Source organism: Grammomys surdaster, unplaced genomic scaffold, assembly GCF_004785775.1.
Source record: "Grammomys surdaster isolate TR1022 unplaced genomic scaffold, NIH_TR_1.0 126176, whole genome shotgun sequence".
NCBI lineage: Eukaryota > Metazoa > Chordata > Mammalia > Rodentia > Muridae > Grammomys > Grammomys surdaster.
Window position 1 is genome coordinate 6,051,447 of NW_021620983.1, and position 22,543 is coordinate 6,073,989.

Here is a 22,543-nt window from a genome sequence, read left to right on the forward strand (position 1 = left end):
TACACTGTGCTTGATTGCCAGTTCAGACAGCCTGAGTCCACTCCTCTGGGTAGAATGTAGAAAATCTCTCTGTGATTTCAAGAGGAATCCAAGACAGCATCAAAACATTTAAAAGAAAAAAAAACCCTGATGCAAAATTAAATCTGGAATACAGAGCCAGTAACACCAAGAACATTTTTATTCTACACTTCGATTTGTACAAGATGTGCCTGAAATAATGTTTAATATTACTGAACATGGCTTCGGCACATTCCCGAGTGTCTCAAATGTGTCGCGTGAGATCCCCCGTCTGTCACAATTGTTCAACTTACCCATGATCTTATCTGGCTGTGTAATTTCAAATTTATGTTTAATGAATGAATACTCACCGAGTACAAGCTATTCTGTTGGTGGGATGGTAGTAATGGCAGTATTTTAATTGGCACTTAAAAAACATAACAATAAATAAATGTATGGGGTACTCATGATATTACCTGGAGCTATAGTAAACAAAAAAAAATTATAGTCTAACCTCAGCCAACTCAAAGAGTAATCAATCCCGAGTCCTCTAGAGCAGCTATTCACCCTTACTCTCCAGTTTACATATAAGAAAATAGAGATTTATTTCTATTTGACCAATGATACAGACATGATAAGTAGTTAAGTTCTATGGCAATATACTTGAAAGCACAATATTTTTAAACTCCCAGACACTGAGACTGTCAGGGGAAGCACCAAATAGCATGCCTGCATTATAGTGACAATCCACGCTTAATATGGAAGCAACCCACGTAAAAGTTTAATTGCAACTTAAAACAAAGAGCTTTTTTTGTTTCATTGTGTTTTCGATTGCATGTACATCTATAAGCACAGCGCCCACTGAGATCAAGAGAGGGTACCAGACATTCTGTAACTAGAGTTACAGGAGTTTAGGAACTAGCATGTAGGTGCTAGGTAGGAAATGAACCTGGGTCTTCTGGGAGAGCAGACTGCTCTTGACCAATGAGCCCTAAGGTACCTCAGTTGTAAGGATTTGGCTCATGGATTTATAATAAACCAAGGATGAGCCATTGGTGATTCCTGAGAGCAGGACTCCTCCTTACACAGAGGCAGTAAGTCCCGGCCATTAACTGCTGGTCCAAGAACCACATGGTCTTAGTTTATTTACGGCTATCAGCCAGAACCTGCCCTCAGCCTCAGTGTGTTAGCTCCTCTGTCTTCTTCTGTTAAGCCAGTGTAGAAGACACTTAATATGGAAAGTCTAGTAGTGCTGGACATACAAATTTATGCAATTGTAGAAATAAGATTCCAGGCCTTGCAATAGTCTATTTGCAACTAGCAATTCATGAATCTCACTCAGTCACAAGTGGAGACATTGTACAGTAACATGAAGATAAGGATTCAGGGTCTGTCTGAATCCCACATGATTGTGGGATGTTGTTCATCCCACATGATTGGGTTTGGGATTGGCTTTTCAGAAAGTTCAGCTCTTCGGCTATAGGAAACAAGAGTTTCAGCACAGTTGTAGTCTTGTCAAACCCTTCAGAATCATGTACATAATCATATCTCAGAGGATACTAGTTTAGACAAGGGGCTGTATGCACCCTTCTTGCCAAGAAAAAAAAGTAGCATACTCTACCACCTCATTTTTGTCCTAGAGATAACTAAAGTTCTTGATATTCAGACACCATCATGGGAAGAAAGATAAACCTTGATAGAGAGTTGGACACTTGATATTCTAAAGATTCCATCAAAAGAGATTGTCTGAATTGGAGAAATGGTTGCTATTATTTATCAAATTAAGGGTTTGGTTCTTGGTCGGAGTATTTGTGTATCTCCTAATATCCTGTTTCTTTATTTGCTGGAGAATGTCGTTCTCAAGAGGTATACTAGCTTGGTTACAAGAACTGAAGATCAAATTCAGAGGGAATGAACATTTCTGGTGGTTTGAGTGGGAACAGCCCACATAGGCTCATATATTTGGATAGTTAGTCCTCAGTTGGTGGAACTATTTGGGAAGGGTTAGGAGGTGTGGCCTTGCTGGTGGAGGTGTGCCAATGCAGATAGACATTGAGGTTTCAACTACCCACACCAAGCCCAGTCTACCTCTGCCATCGCCATTGCCTTTACCTCTGCCTCCCTCCCTCTCTGTACCTCTTTGTCTTTCTTTGTCTCTCTGACTCTATCTCTATCTCTCTGTCTCTTTGTCTGCCACTCTGTGTCTCTGTCTCTCTCTGTCTCTCTGTGTCTGTCTGTCTCTCTCTGTTCCCCCCCCCCAATGGATTATGTGTAAGCTCTCAGCTACTATTGCAAGTACCAGGCCTGCTTTGCTACTGCCATGGCCCCCACCATGATGGCCATGGACTCACCCTCTGAACCTGCAAGCCTACAATAAACTAACTCTCTTCTATGTTATCTCAATGACAGTGACCCTTCACAGCAATAGAAAAGTAGCTAAGATAAAATTAGAACCAAGTGATCATTTTTTTGCCCCCAAATTGTTTCCCAGCCAGTAGGTATCTCCTAATCCACTTTTTATAGAGAAACATGTCAAGAAGACAACAATTTTGTCTCTTGGAGACCAGATTAGTGGTCCCTTGAATTACTTAGAAGTAACCCTGATAGCTATCTCCCATAGGAACACAGTATGAATTTCATAGACATAATGACTGAAATTGATACACTTGACACAAACCTAGATATACCTGAGATGAGGGAATCTAATTACGAATGTGCCTTCATTAGACTGGCCTGTAGGCAAGTGGCAGCATTTCTCTCTTGGCACATGACTGAGGTAGGATGGCCCAGCTCACACTCCTGGGCAAGTGAGCCTGGGCTGTATAAGAAATGTAGAGTGAGCAAACCATGAGGAATGAGGCAGGAACAACACGGCTCCATGGCCTCTGCCTCAGTTCCTGCCTCCAGGTCCCTGCCTTGAATTCACTCAACGATGGATTATAAATGTAAGCTGAATTAAACCAATTCCTCCACATGTTGTTTTTAGTCAGTATTTGATCACAGCAGAATTAAGCAGGTTAGGGTAATTAATGATTAGGTGAAATGTAAATAAATTTCTAGTTTCTTTGACAACTTAATTGTGGCACCTGATATTTTTCCAGAAGCTCTTGTGAGAGGACATGTGATATTTTGCTGAAAAAAGGCACTCAAAAGGGCACGTGATGTTTAGAAAGGACATAAATAGAACCCCACAAACAGTGAGAGATCACTCTTGAATTGCTATGCTGTGCAATGCTTTGGTGGTCTTCACTGGTCTTTGCTGGTCTTCACTGGTCTTGGATGATCTTCACTTCATAGACAGAAACACACCAATGAACTTCTCGTGGTATTCTGGCTAATTCTGGCTGCTTCCACAGACTTGGGCCGATTCTGCAGAGCCTTGCTGTTTCTGTTGGATCAAGCCACCACTACTGATTTGTGTTTGGTGTTTGTTATTGAACTAGTCTGCTGGTATCCTGACAATGAAGAGTGGAATTGCCACAAAGTACTACTAAGCAGGTACATGACCCCCTTTCCTACTAACCTTCTTTCTCCCCTACCTCTGGTCAGAGAGATAGAAGGGAGGTGGAAGTGATTAAGAACCCTAAATAAAGTAGGTTTTGAAAAAAAGCTTAGCCTGTTATTAGGAATAATAACGTTCTCTGCTCTCTGCATTTGATTAAAATCCTATGATGAACTCTATGATTTATACCATCAAATGTGGTATCTGAAATGTAGTCTTAGTTCTTGTAAACAGGGAGAATATTTCCCCCATTTTCCAACCTCCACCAATACAAGGGCTGAACACTTATGACCAGAAAATTATATCCCCTATTTCCTCAACATTTAACTTAAAATCTTTCAAATCCACATGCTAACAGAGCAAATAACACAGTGTCCTCACATTTGATACCCTCGCTGACTCAACAGCTGTCAACCTCTTACATGTGTTTTATTTGTGTGTTGATGTGTACACACATGGAGAGACATGCACATGTATGAGAACTGAAAGCATATATCACAAAATGTAATAGAAACATGTGAGACAGAGACAGAGAGACGGGGGTAGAACATGGCAGTCTGACCTGGAGCCGTGAGTGTCAGCACCTGCTGTTGCGACTCCATTAGTGCAATGTTGGAGGAATAGTGACGGAGCCATAGGATTCCTGCCAACCACGGATGCCGTGGGAGAGCAAGAGGGTTGGAAGCTCACTCAGATCAGTGTGAGGAGAAAGACTTTTCACAGGAAGTGACTGTGCCCAGTAGACTCTGCTACTAAGACAAAATATCCTGTCTCTTCCTCTTACCCAGATTTTTTAAAATTATTATTGATTTGCTATCTCAGGATGCAAACCATCAATGACAGAGAGCACCGATTGCACTGATGTGTATCCAGCTGTAGGTGAAGTCACACACTGAGTCACTGTCTGAGATGTTAATAGGCACAGGTTTCTGAATCGGTGCGTTGCCGCTCATTAGAATTATAGTGAACATTTTATGAACAATATGCCAATCCTCATGAAAGCTTTTTAAATTTATCTTTTTCATGATTGTGGATATAGCCCCTGGGATCTGTAATAAAGAAACAATTAAGGAGGACCCATTTTACAGCATGAATATGTATTAACCCTTGCTCATCGCAGCTGAAAGGGGAGCCCTAATGAGCTGTTAAGAAACCCTAAAGTCCCCTGAAGATTATGCATACAAAACGATGTCAGGTGTGATTCATTAGGCTTGGGATCAAAAACATCAGTTCTATCTCTGTGATCAAAAGTGACCATAGCTGCGTCTTTATGGTACAGGATGGCCAGATGCAAACTGCTTGTGAGGAAATAATGACCATTAGCTGAGGAATAGAACCAAAGTAATCTTATGCATTTATCTCATGAGTAATCAATAAAAAGGAGACAATTATTTTAAATGTCCCACGGCTAACAAGATGACTAAATGGGTAAAAGACACTTGTGCCAAGCCTACTGTAAATCCAATTCCCAGAACCTCATATGGTAGGAGAGAATTGACTTCTACAAGCTAGTCACTGACCTGAACTTGCATATCATAACGTGTGTGTGTAACAGAGTGTAACATCTCTGTTACAGAGTGTAACAGAGATGTGGAGGTGGAGGAAGAGGGAGAGGGAGACAAGGAGAGATTTCTACAACCTCCTATTGGCCCCATGCATTCCTATCCAGTGTACTCATCACCTCTGAGGGAGGGTCCACCCCCTCGTGTCCTCAGCAAATGGCTTGTGACTTTTTAATACAATTCATAGTGAGAACAAGTCTTATATGCACACGGATATACTTGCAGAAAATCTTGTTTCATATATTACATTTATGTATGTTAATACTTTAGAAAGCTCTCCCCCCTCCATTAATGCAGAATTTTTCAGTCTGATTAGAAGCCTTTTAGATGGTCGCAAAATTAATTTAGAGAGTTTAATCAACACTTTTTTAAAAACAGAAAAGAAAAATGGAGTTTTTAGAAGGAACTATAAGTTAAAAGTTGCTTCAGGACTGTCTTGTCCATTTTAAAAGTATGGCAAAGCATGTGTGTGTGTGTGTGTGTGTGTGTGTAAGTGTAAATCTGTATACATGTGTATATGTCATGTACATACTTATATCTTTATGTATAGGTGTGTGTTTACATGTATGTGTTTTTCTGTGTTTATGTATGTGTATATGTGTGTGTTGTGCATATATGTTTATGTATGTGTGAATGTTTGTGTATATGTATTATATGTATGAGTATGTAAGTGTATGTACATAGAAGCCTGTGTGTATTGGTGCATATGTTAGCACACACACACACATATGTGTGAATTGTGTAGGTATAATATACATGTGTTTACATATGTCTATGATTCTATGTATATGTGTATTTATGTATATTTGAATGTGTAACTGCATGTGCATGTATAACATAAATGTATGTGTAGATGAATGTGTGTATATATGCATGTAAATAAATGAATCTGTATATAGATATATATGTGATATATATATATATATATATATATATATATATATATATATATAATGCGTGTCTTCTAGACATAAAGAGAAAAATCTATCGTGGGCAAGGGTGCTCATGTGAGCTTTCTGTGCAGTACATTACCATCTCTCTAGTGCAGAGACAGTGAGCTGAGAGGTGTGGTTCAGCTGTGTGGTACACGAAGGGACACAAAAGGAAAATTTGAAACACCAAAAATCACTGAGTCTTTATTCTCCACTCATTAGATCACAGGCTGGGGGGATGCAAATCTAGAAAAACAAAGGCACCTTTAAAGCTATATTTGATCTAAAGTGCCCCAGTAGTGGCCAACTTAAACACTGTGAAGCGATGGTACAAATACATGCATCTCTTCACACCTATGGTCATCCCAAGGGGCATGTGGCTCAGAGGCCTCAGAGTAGCCACCTCTGGACACTTCCAGAAATACAACCATGAAGGAATCACTTGGGGAATTTAAATGGACACATGAACAAGAAAGGAACAATGACTTGATATTTTACTAAAATTCCACGATAAAATACCACAGACTTCTGCAAATTTAGTCCGAGAAATGCTAAGTGCACTTGGTCGGAATCGGCCTTTTCTCCTGAGTTTGCCAACTGTGTGCTGCTGTGAGACCACAAGTCACAAGAGACAAGGATCTATAGATAAGCAGAAACCTAAACATGACCCAAGAGAGGAGAAGCTGCAATGGGGAAAACTCAGCAACCAAACCTTGTCTTCTAGCACCTGCTTCCTCAGTCAGTCGGTGGCTTGGGCACAACTGGGAAGGGAAGAAGTCTGCAGAGGCGATGAAGTTGGAATCGACACCTATCTACAGAGTGTGAGTGTTTTATTTACTTTTAAAGATTTAGTTTTTATTTGTGTGCATGGGTGTGTGCATGCACAGGAGTGTGTAAGTGCCCACAGCAGCCAGAAGAGAGCATGGGATCCCCTGAAGCATGGATCCCACAATGTGGGCGCTGGGAACCAAACTGCAGACCTTTGGAAGAGCAGTAAGTACTCTTAACCACTGACCCATCTCTCTAGACTCTTTTTAGTTTAGTTTAGTTTAGTTTAGTTTAGTTTAGTTTAGTTTAGTTTAGTTTAGTTTAGTTTAATAAGAGGAATTAAAACATTTTTTTTTTAAAGAAAGAGTACCAGCAACTCAAACTGAACTAGCTTCCAGCAGCCAAACTACTACAAGAGAATGTAACTCTTGTGATAAGCCAGAGAGTTGTTGGATCAGATTACCTAACAACTGTCTCCTTTCTGGTATTAAGGATTTAAAAATAATCCCTGCTAATTGGCACGGGGTCTCAGTCAGCAGTAGTCCAACAGCAAAGCACACATGAAAGTGGTAACTGACTTGTGTTTTCAAAGCCCCAGCTGAACTCTGGCACAGACCAGTGAACCTGCCTCTAGGGGGACTGAAAAAGAAGCTTTCTAGACCCTTCTACCCCTACATGGTAGTGTGGAATATGCACAAACTCTTAAAAGACAGGTTCATTTGTATTCCTTCACAAGTCACCTGACTTGGGGCTATAACTCTGCAGGAGATGAGGGGGGAGCAGGCAGAAGGTGGAAGACTTGGAAGACACAGCCGATGTCCAGAGACAGGAGTTTCTTTGGAATTTCTTTGTACGTAGAGAGGGTAGCAGCCAGACTGCACTTAGAAGCTGGTAAAGGGTGAGTGTAAGACAGGTCTATTCCTGTAAAGCATTGCCAATCTTTCCTTCTGCTTTAAGCAGGGCTACAATATGATATATTGAGCTGTCAGGCTTTCTCTCCTGGTATTCATTTAAAGACATTGAAAAAAGAATGGGGTGTTATAAAACTATGCCCTTCCCATTATAAATTTTATATATTTTCCAATATCCCTTTTCAAATTAAGATCTGGGTTCAAGAAGGAAAATTCTGCCAGTATATCCCACATAATCTCTGATTAGCCTTTACCTGTAGATTTTGTTATGTATACATGGTCATACGTGTGGCAGATATACGTGTGTGTGGCTACATATGCACACTCACTCATTCTCATGGAGACCAGAGGTTGGCACTGACCATTTTCTTCAATTGCTCTCCACTTTATTCTTTGAGTCAGACAGAATCTTGCACTGAACCCTGAGATCACTAACTCACCCAGATTGGCTTGTTCACCAGGGAACTCTGGGGTCTGCCTGTGGCACATCAGCATTGCTGAGTTTTGACACAGATGACAGCAATCCAAACTCAGGGCCTCCTGCTCTACACACAGAGGGACAACACTCTACTGACTGTGACATCCTCCAGCCCTGGGTGTGTTAGTGCCAAGGACCAGCCTCAGCTTGGAGAGGAGTTCCTGAGTGAAGAAGTATTGAGAATGGTGAACCAATTGTGAGGTAAAAGCTGATGGCCTGTGTTCTGCTCAAGACAGCTCTCTCTTGGGGGGGGGGGGGAACTAAAAACTCTCTAGATAGCTCATCACTTGCAGATCACAAGCCCAGTCTTTTATTTATATATCAATTCAGTCATTATCCCAGGTTGCCTCTTGATTTTCTCATGAATCAGTATCCTGTGTCCCCCAGCCCCTTGATTCTTAGCAAGAGATAGCAACCACACTTTTTTAACATTGCAAATGAATTCAGCAATCTGCCTACCTTGTAAGCACAGACAATAAGCTAGATGGGTGGGATCTCACTCTGAGACTACCATTCCTACCACACTTAGTCCTAACCTAGCTCTGTCCCTGGCTGACCTTGAACTCAAGAATCTGCCTGTCTTTGTATCTGCTTGCCTTTGTATCTTTCTGACAGGTTGTCTCACAGTGCAAATGCCTCTGTTCTTTTAGGTCCATGAAGCCCCTCATATTATTCATATTGTATCCTTATATTTTGCATAGTTGAGAAATTATATACTCTTGAATTCGTGTTTTCAGAGTTCTTTCCCACAGTCTTAAGGGCTGTCCTGATGGTCTCAGCATTTACCATTTTTGCTAAGGACATAGACACACCCTCACCTCCTATATTTGTGCTATCTCTGATTGTCATGGAGTCCTTAACCTTGGCAAGAAGAGAATATTTCCTGAAGGAGGAACATGAAGTAGTGTGTGTGTGTGTGTGTGTGTGTGTGTGTGTGTGTGTGTGTTTATTTTTTTATAGAAACAAGAGTCATACCCAACAGCTGTCAATATTTGTGGAGGCCCATGGCCTGCTGTCACTGTTCTAGGGCAGAAAATCATGTCACACTGTCCCTTCCACATGGCCAAGCATGATTCAACACTTTAGATTAAAATATTGCTTTAATATCCGAAGATGATGGTCTTGTTTACTATCAACTGAGGCTCTAAAAACATAAATTGACCTCAGGGGAGGGGAAGGAGGACATCTGTCACTCACCATTGCTTGAAGTCACTTGGCTTTTGCTAATGGTATTCTAGAAGTCCTAAGGGCACTGACAGTATAGCCTTTCTCTTTTGATCTAGCCAAAATATCACTTTCCTTATTAGGATTTAACTGATAAAGATGAAGATCTCAGCCAAGTGTCTTCTGCTTTAATTAAATAGGTGCTAAGCAGTTTGATCACTTTAACAGTGACAAGTTGTAATGTTCACTCATCCGTGAACAGAAATTATATTACAGTGTTTAACCTACTTACATGGGAGAGGTGACAGAATTCAACTACTCCTTGTGGAGGAAAAGAATATCTAACTATAGAATAATAATTCTCTAATCGTTGAAGGCTAAAGGTGAAGGAAAAATTATAAACATTCATTGTGCAGCTATTGTATGCCAGACACTGAGGATTCAAATGCAAAGAAAAGCCACTGACCTCAATATTTCATTGTGACACTCAGAGGCATATAAACATAATTTCAATACAGTGAGAGAAATATTAGTGTAAATATATATAAAACACTGTGCCACTGATAAAGAATTTGCTTTAGAAGTGGTATATTCTAAAGGATTAGAACTTTACCAAGTGTCCTGGTAAAGGGGACTCCCGAAGTAGAGATAAACTACATGCAAAGAAACAAACATGGTGAAGCCAGGCTAGTGACAGATACTGAGTCCTGCATCAGAAAGACTGAAGCAAGAGGAGTGATAGAAACTCAAGATCACTCATGACTGCACAGCAAGACTCTGCTGGAGAGGAAAGGAGGGAAGGGGAAGGGAAGGAGCTAGGAAGAAGGCTCTGGGGTAAAATGCTTACTGCACAAGCTTGTGTGTGTGTGTGTGTGTGTGTGTGTGTGTGTGTGTGTGTGTACATGCATCTGTGTCTGCATGTGCATGTGTTGTCTGTGCATATGTGCAGGTCTGTGCACATGTGTATATCTCTGTGCATGCGCATATGTGTACATATGAGTATCTGTACCTGTGTGTATATGTGTATGTGTGTATGTACATGTGTGTGTGTCTGTGTGTCTGTGTAAACTCATTACTCAAGGCAGGAGTAGCAGATCCGTAGAATTAATAGCCAGCCAGCCTACCCAAAACACCAACCTCTAGGTTCAATGAGAGATCTTGTCTCAAAAAATAAGGTGGACATGATGGAGGAAAACACCTGATGTCACTTAAAGGAGTATACCTGCATACACACATACAGACACACAGACACACGGAGACACACAGAGAGACATACAGACAAGCACACCTACATAGACACACCACACACAAAAACACAGAAACACACATAGACACAGATATATACAAATATACACACAGACATGTACTCACACACACAGAGAAAGACAGACAAACACACCTCCGACACAGACACACCCATACAGACATATACACATATACATATAGACACACACATACAGTAGTGGAGATTATTTCTTTTTATATGCAACATGTAAGAGTTCACATTCAAGTGTTCTGCTGGGCATCTGTGAAGCTATCACTGTTTACTAGAGTGAAGCAGACAGTGACCCCTCAGAAAAGGAACACACCATTCCCACAGTGTCTGCTTGACTCCACACAGGGACATTTGGACAGTTCAGAAAGCAAGTGTACCAGGGGATGCCTGGCAGTAAAGGCACCCCAGCATGAAGCCCACTTTCTTCCGTGATACCCCAATAAGATGAAGTCACCAGCGCCTCCATCAGCAGCCACAGCAAAACACCACTCTGCTTGTCTCTCACTCTCCTCTGCCTCACTCAAGTGTCCAATGTTGCTTGCAGGGAGCATCTCCCAAACAAACTACGTCATCTCAGACCTTGCTAAGGAAGCAACCCAAACAAAGGCACACGGTGGCTTAACCAGTCATTTCCACCATCTGCGAGAAAAGTAAACAGTGTTTTCCCCAATGCTCATACAAGGCCAAAAGGTGAGCTGTCTCCATTCAGTTAGAGGGATTATGGGAGCTCAACTCTGCTCTTTCTTGTTCTAAAATCAACTATCATGTCCCAACTCTCAAAAAGATCTGACATCTTGACAAGGAGACGTGAGCAAATGTGTCTTGGTCTTAGTTACAGTTGCTATCGCTGGGATGAAACACCCTGGCCAAAAGCAACTAGAGAAGGAAAGGCTTTGTGTTACTCTCAGTTCACTTTCAAAAGCAATGAAGGCAGGAACTCAAGCAATCCTGGGACCTGGAGCAAGGAGCTGACACAGAGGCCATAGAGGAGTGTTGCTTGCTGGCATGCTCCTCATGCCTTGCTCAGCGTGCTTTCTTATAAAACCCAGGACCACCAGCCCAGTTGTGGTACCACACACAGTGAACTGTGATTTCCCCCAGCAAAGACTAATTAAGGAAATGCACTGCAGGCTTCTCTACATCCTGATCTGATGGAGGCAGTTCCTGAGGTTCCCTCCTCTCAGATGACTTCAGCCTGTGTCAAGTTGACATCAAACTGGCCAGCACATGACATTTGCTGCATTGTGCTCACTGCCTATTACACTTCTTTGGATGATGCTACCATGGGCCATTCTAAAACAAGATCTGATGGTACATACCTGGGATGCTGGCACTCGGAAGTCAGAGCAGGAGGATAAGTTCACCATCATCCTTTGCTACGCAGCAAGTTCTAGGCCATCTGGGGCTATGAGATATTTTCTCAGATTATTAAAAAAAAAACAATCAATTAATTTTTAAAGGGCAAATCTACACCTCCCAATGTTCAGAACATTGAACCACATGCTCAGCTTGCTTCTTCCATTTCACGATAATCCATTTTCAAATTGCCAATGGAATCACACCCTGAGCTGTAGGCTGACAAATTGGATAGCTATTTTTGTCTGTCCTGCCTACTGTCCTTTAGCAATGCATGCACTGTTTTCTTGGACCATCTTCTCTATTTTCCATCCATGAGGTTTGAGAAGACAGACATGGAGCCCACAGCTGGCTAGTGAGAACTGATGAGATCTCTGCTTTCTTTTGGATTTTGTTTCCCTTCTGAACAACAACTAAAGTCTCAGACGGTCAAGGCCATAATATGGGAAGGGCATGTCTAAAAAGGAGACCACCAAGGAGGAGGTGGGGGAGGTGCATCAACTTTGAGTTCTGAAAGGAAACTACCAGCCTTGTATTTCTTGCCCTTGAAACCAGGTCACCATGGCATCTGTCACTGACCACTTTTGTGGTTTATGCTGGGGGACTTGCCTTCTAAAATCTCAGGCTTCCAGGTGATTCTCAAAACTCACCTGGTCAATCTGTATGGTTAAGATGGGGACTTTTCACCTCTTGTTCTGAGGCCTTCCCTCCTATAATGAAGAGTCTGAAACCTCAGAGTCTCAATGAAATCTGTACTTCAGCCAAGAAAGCAACAAATAATACACATAATGAATTAGTTAATTATAAAATATGTTAAAGGTTAGCAAGTGCTATGGAAACAGAAATGCCAGTCAAAATAAGGAGGATCATGGGATTGGCCAGTGTGATCCTAATGGGAGCTATGCACTTTAAAGAAAGGCTTCATGGGGCAGAGAGTGGACCAAGAAGATGTCTGGCAATCAGGTATTGCACTGTCAGGAAAGGTCTGCAATGGATGCATGTCTAGCATCTTGTAGGAGTTCGGAAGAGGCCACAATGGCTCATAGTGACCAGACCATCAAGAGCAGTCGCCAAGGAGCAACATGCAAGCATTTAAGATTGATATTTATAAGGGATATACTTATTTACTGCTGGGTAACAAATGACCCCACACAGCAGTTCTACACAACAGTGAAGGTACAGTGCTCAGTGCTCTACCACTTGTATGTCTCAAGGTCTCTCAAAAGGTCACTGGTTTCCATGACAACTGGGAGCATAGTCATCTGAAGGTACAGTTGGGGTCTGGAGGCTCTGCTTACTTTTCATGGCTATGAGCAGATGGTGCAGTGCCTGGCCAGATGGATAGGTCCCTCCATGGACCCAAGAGAGATAGAGAGCCATAGGCAGTTTGTGAAGTGACACACTGTGTCGCCACAGGAGGATGCTGGAGAACTTGCACCATCAGACTAAATTCTGGGAACACAAAGAGTAGATGCAGAGTGTGGAGACAAGTACTTTCCATGGGGACCACTAAGATCTAAGTCCCTGGGAACCTGCTGGAAATCCAGACTCTTGGGCTTGACCCCATGCCTACTGAGTCAGAAGGTAGTTCAAGCCTGTTGCTGTGGTCCTGAGGAGCCTCCAGCTGGGAACTGATAGGTAGGAGGCATGCTTTTTTGGATCTTCAAGTGAAGAAGAGAAGGATGGCCTAGAAGTTGGCAAGAGAGAGGGGTGTCCTTGTAGTGACTAGAGAAATCATGGATGAAGGATATATGAGATTATTCTTAGATGCAAGATGGATAGTTCAGGTTAAGTCAATGGTTGTTGGGGAACAAATAAGAAGTGGGTAGTCTGGAGTTATGCCCTTATTGCCCTTGAAGGCTACAAAATATCTCTACACACTAGCTTTTATTGACTTCTATCTCTCCATTCTGTCTTTATCAAAGCTTTTCTCAGAAAGATGGAAGAGTGGCAGAAAGTCTTTGTAAGTCATTTAAATGATTAAAGGAGAATGTAATCTAAAGATATAAAAAACAAATCGGAAATGTGTTCCTATGGTTCCTATGGAACCCAGTGTTTCACAGTAAGATTACTACTGTGTGTGTGCACGTGTGTGTGCAAATGTCTGCACATGTGTGTTTGGTCACATCCATGTATCTTTAGTCTCCATATCTGTTTCTTGTCCCCTCTGTGGACATTAAGTTCCCTGTGTTTGTGCTTGTAAGGGCACACACTTACACGTCAGTGGGCATTATCATACCTGATTTCCATTTTGCAGGATATTTGGGGTCATGCAGATGCCCTGATCATTCATGCTTAAGATGCAGAATCAATAGATGCAACACAGATTCCAGGCCAAAGGGAAAGGCGCGGTTGGGAGGAGGCATTTCTCACAGGAGCGCTGTGGCTGACCTCAAATGCGCCTTCTATTAACACTTTGATCTAAATTTAGAAGTTAAAACCGTTTCCATGGATAAATAACTATAAACCTTCTCTCAAAAGGAGACTGGGAGAGCACTTTAGCTATGTATTTCTTCTCTGATAGTTTTAATCACAGATTCAGTAATTCTCAAAAGCCCTTTTTGATGATGAGGGGTGGCACTTATCTCAAACTGCAACAAAATACTTCTGTAGCATTCAACTAACTATAATATGTCTTCATGTTAATTTAAATAGCCTATCACTGAGGATTCATAAGACTTGTGTGTTCATGCATACTAGTATGGATAAGTAGGTAGGCTGGAGAAAGGTGATGGATGATAGATAGATAGATAGATAGATAGATAGATAGATAGATAGATAGATAGATAGATAGATAGATGGGTAGATGGATAGATAGATAGATAGATAGATAGATAGATAGATAGATAGATAGATAGATAATAGATGAATGGATGGATAGATAGATGACAGGTAATTTGTAGATAAATGATGTTTACATAATAGACAGATTACAGCTATATACATATCATAGATGGCATGACAGACACAAATTATGATAGATAGATACTAGACAAACACATGATATATAGGTGGATAATAAAGATATTCATGACAGGTACATAGTGGATAATAGTAGATGATAGATAGATAGATAGGTAGATAGATGATAGATAGATGACACATACATACATACATACATACATACACACACACAGGACAGATGTATTTATCTGAACCAACTGAATGCAAGCTCTGTACACAGTCAGGGTACACCTCATATGTCTCATAAGGAAACTCTTCAAAAGGGATTTTCATAAGGAATGCTTTTTACTTGTCAGGCTCCAAAAAATATTTGATTAAATTAAATTTTCCGAAATTTAGTAACATTTTCATCATTTTGAAAATTGTTTACAGACATGTTTTCTACAAATATTCTTTACATACGTTTCTAGAATACAAGAAAGGAACATGGCCCTGACAAAGCTAAAGCCAATTTGCAGAACACATTCAAAATACGGTCAGTATGAGAAGGCTGGAACAGGCCACCCATCCGCTGACCGTCTGCATCTCGGGTCCTTGGTTTCCTCAGCATCTCTCTGACTGCTCACTGGGCTGCCCAATGCCATTCTTTCTTTTCACCTTCACTCACTGTGGAGGTGTGAATGTGCTTGCCATGGGAAGTGGCAATGTTAGAAGACGTGGCCTTGTTGGAGGAGCTGTGTCACTGTGGGGTGGGCTTTGAGGCTCCTTTGCTCAGGCTCTGCCCAGTACAGAAGAGACTCTCCTGGCTGCCTGCAGAGTCAAGTCTCTCCTGGCTGCCTTCATATCAAGAAGTACAACTTTCAGCTCCTCCAGCACCATGACTTTCTGCACCATGCTATGCTTCCTACCATGATGAGAATGGACTGAACCTCTGAACCTGTCAGCCAGCCCCAACTAAATGTTGTCCTTTGTAAGAATTGCCTTGGTCATGGTGTCTCTTTACATCAATGAAACCCTAATATACTCACTTTGGTCATTTATAATATTTTCCTCTTTTATGCCTCTGGAAAATATTTGAATATCAGTTGTACCATACTCGCTTTTGTAAGGAAGGCTCTAAAACAGTAGTGTGCTCTAGCAGAGGGATGTCAAAGGTCCCATGGGTCTTTGTTGTTATTGTCCTTGTCCTTTGAGGAAGAGCCTCACTCTAGAGCCCAGGAAGGACTCAGGGTTTACTAACGGTCAATAGCAAGGGAGGATGGCTTACCTCCTCTTCTCCTCTAGACACACACACACACACACATACACACAAGTATGCAGGGGTTACACAGTACACACGAATATAAATACAAATAAATAACAGTAAAATAAAACAACAGCAAAAAGCAGTCTAGTTGCATGGTGGATCTCCCTCCCTCCCTCCCTCTGTCCCTCCCTTTCTCGCTCTCTCTCTCTAACTCCCTCCCTCCCTCCCTCCCTCCCTCCTTCCCTCCCTCTCTCTCCCTCTCTTTGGTTAAAAAAAAAATGGCATGTCAGTGCTTTTATAACTATTAAGTCATTAAGGGCCTGAATGTAGACTGTAGTTTTGTTTTGTTTTTTATAATCTGTTTCGGTTTTTGTTTTGGTTTTTTTACTTCTTTTTTTTTTTTTGAGACAGGGTTTCTCTGTTTAGCCTTGGCTGTCCTGCAACTTTCTCTGTAGACCAGGCTGGCCTCAAACCCACAGAGATCTGCCTGCCTCTGTCTTCCAGCTGCTGGGATTAAAGATATGCATCACCAATGCCAAACTTACTGATTATAAATAAAACTTTCCTATGTTTTTATTGGGAAAATCAACTTGGCTATGACATATGCCAATTATCTTTGTAATAGCGTTACTAGTGGGAGCTTGTAGGGGGCGTCTCAGGGCATGCATTTCTATCCTCAGTGTTTGGTCAGGTTCGGGTTCGAGTTCCCCATTCTCCAGAAAGGCAGGAGGATACAGCGGGTCTTACTCATTGAGAAGACCGGAGTTTCTTTTCCATTTCTGTGAAAAGGAAAGGATACGGGCTATCCCTTCACAAGCTCTGCCCTTCAGAACTGAATGCTAAAGCGAACGGTTGCTATTTAAACCGTGAGCCCCCGCATACTTCTTGGTAAACCCTCTCGTCACATACCTGCACACAGACTCACAGTTTCCCTTCAGGTCCTGCCTGTGTCCCATTGTGTATGTGGCTCTCATTCTGGACAATTGCGGCCAGCAATCAATAGAGTTCTTCTGTCGTTTGATATTTCCTTAATGCAAAACTGGTTACACATCACAATGCCAAAAATAAATGCTGAATTTGCTGTATACATTCTGCTGCGTAACCACAACATTTGTGACTAACACAAGCTCCTCACGCCAAAGGAATTCACCGGCCACGGGTCTCTGATTCTTTAAAGTGCATCTAAGTTAAGAGGGATGAACTTGACAACAAAACGGAATAAGATACAGGATGCAAAGGCAAGAGGGAAGAGAAGGGGTAGGTTTGAACGTCCTGTGCGCAAATAATCTACCACAGTGCTTTAAGTAAGATAAAGACACCTGCTGATCTAGCGTCATCCCAGGAACAAAACAAAAACCAGAAACAAGTGGAAACCAGAAAGGAGAAGCCCTGTGTGTGGTTGTGCTCTGTCCCCGCAGGGGTTTAACGAGAGTGCTGAAGGAGGAGCGTATGGGAGGTGTTATGGTTTGAATCTGAAATGTCTCCTACAGGCTTATGCTCCGAACAGTTGTTCCAGCTGGTGTGCTATTTTGAGGCCCTGTGGAGCTTTTGGGAGGTAGGACCCAGCTGGCAGGAGCAGGTCCCCAGGGATGAGCCATTGAAGGTCTCAGCCCCAGACCCTAATCTGGCCTTTCTCTCTCTGCTTCCTGGTGGGCTGAGATGTGAACAGCCTCCAGCATGTACTCCTACAGCTACAGTCTGAGCTGCTCTGCCATGCTTTCCTGTGATTTCCCTGCCGCGATGGGTGACCGGAAGCACTCTCAAGCCATAAACCCTTTGGCCCTTCAAGTTGTCAGTCCCAGCAGCCTCAGCACTGCAAAAGTGAAAGAAACAGAAAAATCAGACATTCCCTTCCTTCTTCCAGCCCTGTTGAATCTTCGGGATTATAAGGAAAGAAATGAGGTGGCCCCTCCCCTCATGCCCCGCATACAGCATCAAATCCCTGGGACAATATTGCTCATGACTGCCCCCTGCAGGCCTTTGCTGCCGCATGGTCCTTCCCAGCATGGGCCACTGGAAATGGAAGTCACCTCCCGCTGGGTATTACCTACTGCCTTCTGCCTGTTCTTCCCCTAGAGAGAATAGCAACTTCCCAAATCCAGCATGGAGTCATCTTATCTCCATCCATCGCCTAAAAGATAAAGTCATACTCTTAAAAAAACAAACCAACCGATCAGACTTCTCGCCCTTGCTTGTAGAACTCCCGGTTTCTTCCATCTTTCCGCACTCAAGGTTAGGAGGATGGAAGGAAATCCTATCTTTGTCAGGAGTCTTGAAAACTAATTGTTATGGAAAGCTATCTGATGTTGTTGTCATGGACACAGCCATATCAAGGACCCCAAAAAGTCAGATCCATAGGAGTAGCAAACCCTTCCCTGGGTGGGGCTCTGAGGACTGGGAAACTTCCTTCTGTCCAAACATAAGTGTTTATTACTGACTGTCCCGTGTGTGCAAAAGCTAACAACCACCGCTTCCTCCTCCCAGATGCCTGAAACTGAGGGTAAACTCGGTGACTTTCCAGGTTGCATGGTAGTCGCCGTCCATGGAGGTCACAGCAAATTGTATTATACTGTGTGCCCTTCACATTCCTTTACCTCCCTACCTACTTCTCTTATGACTCAGAATGGCCTTCCTATCTCCCACTCCAACCTTCTCTCTCTGCTAGTAACTTAGCTCAGCAATTCACTGATAGCCTGGTCCCAAAATACAATTGAACATGTCGTAGGATGTGGCTCCACAGAGGCGTCCCGTGGGGAAATGAAAACGGAAGTGCACTGGGGTCCTTCCGTATCTATGAGTCTTCCCCTCATGTCTGAGCACCCAGCCTCATCCTTCTCAGTTCCATGTTCTTCAGGAGCCGTTCCATTGGACCTCAGCCCGTGGGAGGGAAGTACTTCACTCTCAACAGTACATCATTGCTTAGGGATGGACCAGCCAGAACAGTTTACCTTGGAGGACCTCTCACGGAGTTAGTTCACAGGCCCACACCCCCACACCCTTGACAAGCTTGCCTTCGTGTTGGAGAAAAAAAAAAAAAAAAAAACACAGCTCAGTTCAAGATAGTCCTTGAGACCAAATGTGTCATTTCCCTTGTCAAAATGAAAGCTGTAAATTTTAAACCTAATGCTTAATGTATCCAGATATTGAACACAGGGACTTTTATCCTCTGCTTAATGGTCTGTCTAAAAACATCAAAAAAGATTACTTAAGAACGCTGAGCCTCGGAGGTCCTATAAAATTACATGAATCCTCCACTCCCCAGCCCCCCATACACGATCTCTTCCAAGTTTTAAAAAATTTATTGGAAAACACTTATGCAATATTTTAAATATTCTTTTTTTTTCTTCCCCTCAGATACTAAGTCTGATGTGCTTGATTGCTGGCAGTGGTTAAGAAAAGCAGTGAACTATGATGAAATTTTATTAGATTAGAATCTAAAACTTTAATAGCATCTGCTGCTGGGAATGAGGCAGGTCTTACTCAGCGTCTTCTGGATCGCAGAAAATGGTCAAGCCCATCTCTCCCTCTTTAACCTAATGTCACAAAGAGGACAGGTGACACTTAATCGGGCTCTCTAAAATTCAGATATGTAGGGACCTGATTAAACCAGAAGTGTAAAGAAGATACCCCAAAGTCATAGAAAGAGAGCTCAAACAATTATTTTCTGCAATAAAGGGAGACGCATGGTAAAGGAGAAATGCTAAGGTTATAGGGGTGAAGAGGTTAGACCACTGGACCTCACTATTGTCTTTTTAAAAAATCCCTCAAAGATTAGTCCTCCAAGGTCTTTCAGACAGACCACGTAGGAGCTGAGGAGATGGCTGAGTGGGTTAGACACCCACCACACAAGTGTGGGGTCCTGAGTTTGATCCCAGAACCCATGTTAAATAGCAACATGGTGGGGTACTCCCATAATTCCATGCACTGGGGAGGAGGGTACAGGCAGATGCCCATGACACTGGCCAGCCTAGCAAACCAGCTGGTTTCAGGTAAAAGTGATGATGACTGTCACAGGAAAGATAAGGTGGGGAACAGCTGAGGATATCTGAAACACATAAGTGTGTACAGATACACACATACACACACACATCCATATACATGCACACTCACTCATCCACACACATGCACACATATGCACACACACACATGCACACACATATATACATGCACATACATGCACACATATTTACACACATATACACACATGCACATACACTCATATGCACACTCACACATCCACACACACACATATAGACCCATACACACACACATATACATGAATGCACAGACACATACATGCATGCACACACACATCCACACACATATACACTCATACACACATATACATACACACACATATATTTACATGCACACTCGCATCCATAAACATGCACACACATACAAACATACATACACACATATACACACACATACATTTACATGTATACCTTACACATCCACACACGTGTACACACATGCACACGCACACACACAAACCATAGACAGAATATCAGTGGTCAGCTACAGTATTTACTTCCAGCATCACAATGACAAAGCCCTACAAATTCCTTGTTGAGAGAAGCAGCATCTTCGTGGTCTCTAGGATCTGGGAAACATGTTGGTTGCTGTTCTGGATTCCGGTTTCATGTACCGACCGTGGTGGCAAGCGACAGCCATGGAGTTTGGCTATATGGAGCCTGTTTTCAGCTATTCTGCTAAATCTAGGTCCTGGGACTGTTCACTGCTACCTCTCCCATAGAACAAAGTCACTAATTAGAGGACTCGATGTTTAGAAAATGGCAAGCTTGCAAGTTACTCCCAAATGCAAAATTTCCAATATTTTTAAAGCACCACAGAGTCAGGAATGGCAAGTGCATTATTTGCTTTATTTGCCTTAAGAGTGCTATCATGTGAGTATGCTTTTGATAAAAATAACTCTGCTCTAGACCCTTACAGGGAAGGGTTCTACTTCTATGCCCCAGCGTTCTAGTGTATGTCTGTCCGGCTTGCCCACCATGCCACAGCCTCATTAAGAATCATTCCTGGGCGAATGCAGCAGCCAATGGGTTAATGAGGTTAGGCAGCCTCGGCTTTTCAGCAGCTGCTTAAGCAGCGGGTTAGGGAAGCTCCGTTGATTTCCATCCTCTGCTGCTGAGTGATGGAGGGTAAGGATGCAGCAGAAGTCTAGTCAGGCCACAACCTGTGCCCTCTGCAAAAGAAAAAAAAAAACAACAACACGGTCCGTGCTCTGGGGCAACAAGTCATCCGTGATACTGGGTATAAGGAAGGGCAGAGTCTGAATGTAATTACAGGATGTGAAGGGTTCAAATGAGGCTGCAGAAAAGCCCGGCGTTGTCCTGATGATTCTCTATGGTGGAAATTGAAGATTCCATCGGAACTGATCTGGAATTGAAATAGTTATTTGAACTATGATCACATAAGACTTTGTTAATGCTATGGACCAATCTCTAGTATTTTTTAACTGACCACCTTTGATCTCTGAGATCATTTTAGGATACAAATAGACACACGTACAACACACACCACGCACATGCACACGCACACCCATATGAATCTACTAAAAATATACAACGTTTTTTAACCAAAATCCTGCTTTTAAAGATGTAAGAATTTTCAAACAAAGGGTGAATTCTTCATGTTTTGGTCACGTGATAAACAAATAATTTCCCTTCCTTTGATATAACATCTAAATATTTGGGGGTTGGGTCTTTTGTTTGTTTGTTTGTTTGTTTGGTTGGTTGGTTGGTTGGTTGGTTTGGTTTTTGAGGGGATTGTTTTGTTTTGAGACAGGATTTTACTCTGTAGCCCAGGCTGGCCTCCAGCTCACAGCAACCTTTCACTTCCTGAGTACTGAGATCACCCACCTACACCAAGACCGCTTTTAACTTCAAATTGGCACCCTAAACCTTCACACTTGCATATTCACCAGGCGTGGCATTCACTGGGATCACGTGTAAAACCTCAAACTCCCAAGGCTCGGCTGCAGTGCTTCTATGTAGGATCTGAGAGCTAACATCTCTGGATACCCCCATCCGGGCCTTGCCGACCGAGGTAGTCATGTTTGGAATGGTCCAGCACCAGGATGGCTCACTGCGCTGCCTCCACCTCCTTCGCTGGGCTTTCCTCTGTATGATATCAAACCGGCCATGCTCTCGGACTTTGGGACTCTTCTAAGATCCCTCCCAAGCTCCCTCTTTTAACTCTGCGATACTGAAACATGACCCCTAAATTCATGATTGGGCATCTACTTCTAGCCAAAATCTACCTCTCCCTTTAGCCCCACACCTGACCCTGTTCCAGTGTTCACCTGACAACTTACAAAGTCGCCAGCTCTGCGTCCTTAGGCGTCCTTCAGTCTGCCCTTCTCACATCCTACTCCAGCCTGGCAGCCAACCTTGCTTGCTCACCTTTCAAAATGTCCTCAGA